The 2,592-nt window shown below is 39.9% G+C and overlaps 2 long non-coding RNA genes across 2 annotated transcripts in view; one reads left to right on the forward strand and one right to left on the reverse strand.

Annotated features, from left to right (window-relative positions):
• LOC118477665 overlaps nucleotides 1-2,592 on the reverse strand; it is a 29,778-nt gene that overhangs the window by 15,488 nt on the left and 11,698 nt on the right. The gene's annotated exons all lie outside the window — the stretch shown is intronic.
• The window catches only part of LOC101854167, a gene marked incomplete at its 5' end in the record, with an annotated part of 14,966 nt that overhangs the window by 6,991 nt on the left and 5,383 nt on the right, over nucleotides 1-2,592 (forward strand).

The following is a 2,592-nucleotide window of genomic DNA, read 5'->3' on the forward strand; positions in this document are numbered from 1 at the left end:
GAGAGAGAGAGAGAGAGAGAGAGAGAGAGAGAGAGAGAGAGAGAGAACTGGGCGGAGGAGGGGTGACAAAGTTCCGTTCAACAAGGATATGCTAGCACTCATTAAATCGCTAACAGCTGACAGTAGAAATATTATGACAAAACGTTTTACAAGAGTTATTACGGAACAGACCAGCACTCACGACGAAGCCATGAGCAGAATAGTTACAACTGAGCTGCATTGATCAAAAACGTATTTTAAAAATCTAAAATAAACTAAATAAATAAATTGAACAGTGTATACTCTGTCATCATTATCATGATCATCATCCGGTGCCTTGCCGACTGGCGTGGGCTATTATGGACCTCCACTTCCCTTTGTCCTGCGTTGCAGCGATGGTGTCTGTTGTTCTTGCTGTTCCCAGACATGTTGTTAACTTTTCCAGTATTTTTTCCCTCTGTCTGCCTCTGCCTCTCTTTCCATCAAACTTGCCTGTTGTTACAATATTCTCCAATGCTTCTTTCCGCTTTCGTATATTCGTCATAAGCTGTTGTCTGCAATTTGATTCAACTAAGACTTCTTCATTTGTTTTTCTAGCTGTCCATGGGTACGCAGCATGCGACTTATGAACCACAACTCTGTCGCCTCAATTGTTCTTTCCAACTGTCTATTGATTGTCCATGCTTCGCATCCGTATAATAGGATTGGCTCGATGTATCTTTTCTGTCTCTTTTTCTTGTTTCCCGTGATGGATTGATGTTTGTAAGTATCTGTTTCATTTTTGTGGAAGGTTGCTTTTGCTTGGCAAATGCGGCTTTTAATTTCGGTGTGACATCTCCCATCTGGTGATATAATGGTCCCCAAATATTTGAAATGTACTTGCTTGAGGGTGGTACCATTGATTTTGATATTGCAGGTTGTGGTTGGAGTTTTTCTGTTTATCACCATTGTTTTGGCTTTCTTGATGTGTAGGTTCAGGCCCATGTTGTCACTCTCTTGTACGATGACAATAGATCCTGTAGGTGTTCTTCATCTTCTGCTATCAGGACTGTGTCGTCTGCAAGTATCTTAGATTGTTTACGTTATGTCCCCCTATCGAGATACTAGGCATTTCTTCTATGTGTCTCATGACATTTTCACTATACTGGGAGAGCAAGTCTGGTGAAAGTACACATCCCTATCTGACTCCTCTTTTAATCTGTGTATTCGCTGATGTCGTTTTTGTAGCCTTGTTTGCGGCGGTTTGATCCCAATACATGTTTTTGATAATTATTAAGTCCTTCCCGTCAATATTGAGGACTTCTAGCTTGTCGATGATCTTGTCGTGCCTAACTTTGTCGAATGCCTTGGTGTAGTCTATAAAGCATAAATGAAGATCTTTCTGGACTTTCAGGGCGTGTTCTTTTGTTGTTCTGGTGACATTTATGGCATTTACAGTGCCGTTACCTTCAAATTAATCCACTCTGTTCTTGGGCTATTTCGGGGGGGAATTTTATTTCGTGTTTGGCTGATGGTACGATGAGTTTCACATCCATTTATATTAGGGGTTTTTTGGTAAAGCTATGAAGATAGATTTTGACAAGTCTGGTGGAATATGTCCAGTGTCATACATGTTGTTGAGATGTTTTGTCAGTGTGGTGATTCCAAAGTTCTCTAAAGCTTTAATCATCTCTGTGGTAATGTTGTCAGGTCCTGCAGCGTTCCCATTTTTCATCTTCCTTTGTGCTTTGATAACTTCTTCTTTCATGATTGGTGGTCCCTCGTTGTTATTTTCCACTTTTCTTTGTTCATCTCTATTGTCATTGTACAGATCACCGATATATTCTTGTGGGTGGTTGGCGGGTGCTCTGGTGTGGTTTGCTTCTTCTTTCCTATCAAACATCTATTGTCCTTATCGCCCCTTCTTCTTTTTTATGTTTGTTAGTCTCTTGTAACACCTCTAATCTTCTGGTGCTCATATGACCTTATGCAGTTGCGAGCGCCGTAAAGCCTCTGCTAAAACTAAAACCGATATATTCTGTCCATCGTTCCAGTATCTTATCTTTATCCATGATGGTATTCCCATCCTTTGATTTGAGGCATCCTGTTGATCCATCCACGTGTTTTTGTATGGCACACCTCTCTAATTTTTCTGTACAGATCTTTTGAGTTCGCATTGGAATGATTTTCCATTTCCTCACATTCTTCTTTTAACCAGGTCTCTTTTGCTAGATTAGATTTTTGTCTGATTTCTTTGTGAAGATTCTCATATTCTTCCTGATTGTATTTGTTTGTCCTTCGTTCCTCCATAATATTAAGAATTTCCTCTGTCATCCATTTCTCCTTTCATTCTGTTGTCATTTCTGGTATAACGTCTTTTGCAACCTCATTTATAGATATTTTAAGCTGTTCCCATTGTTGTTTTATGTCTTGTATTTCTTCTAAGGGGCCGAATTCGTTCTGTACATTTATTCTGCGTTTATCTTGCTTTTCTTTGTTTGACTGGAGTAATGCCACGTTTAGCTTCATATTCTTGTTCTTGCTCGTGTGTGTCCTCTTCAATCTAATTCTGAATTTCCCCACCACTGGTACATGGTCAAGTATACTCTAAGGTATCGAATAAATGGGGGGGGG

This window comes from Aplysia californica, unplaced genomic scaffold, assembly GCF_000002075.1.
Source record: "Aplysia californica isolate F4 #8 unplaced genomic scaffold, AplCal3.0 scaffold00170, whole genome shotgun sequence".
Taxonomy (NCBI): Eukaryota; Metazoa; Mollusca; class Gastropoda; order Aplysiida; family Aplysiidae; genus Aplysia; species Aplysia californica.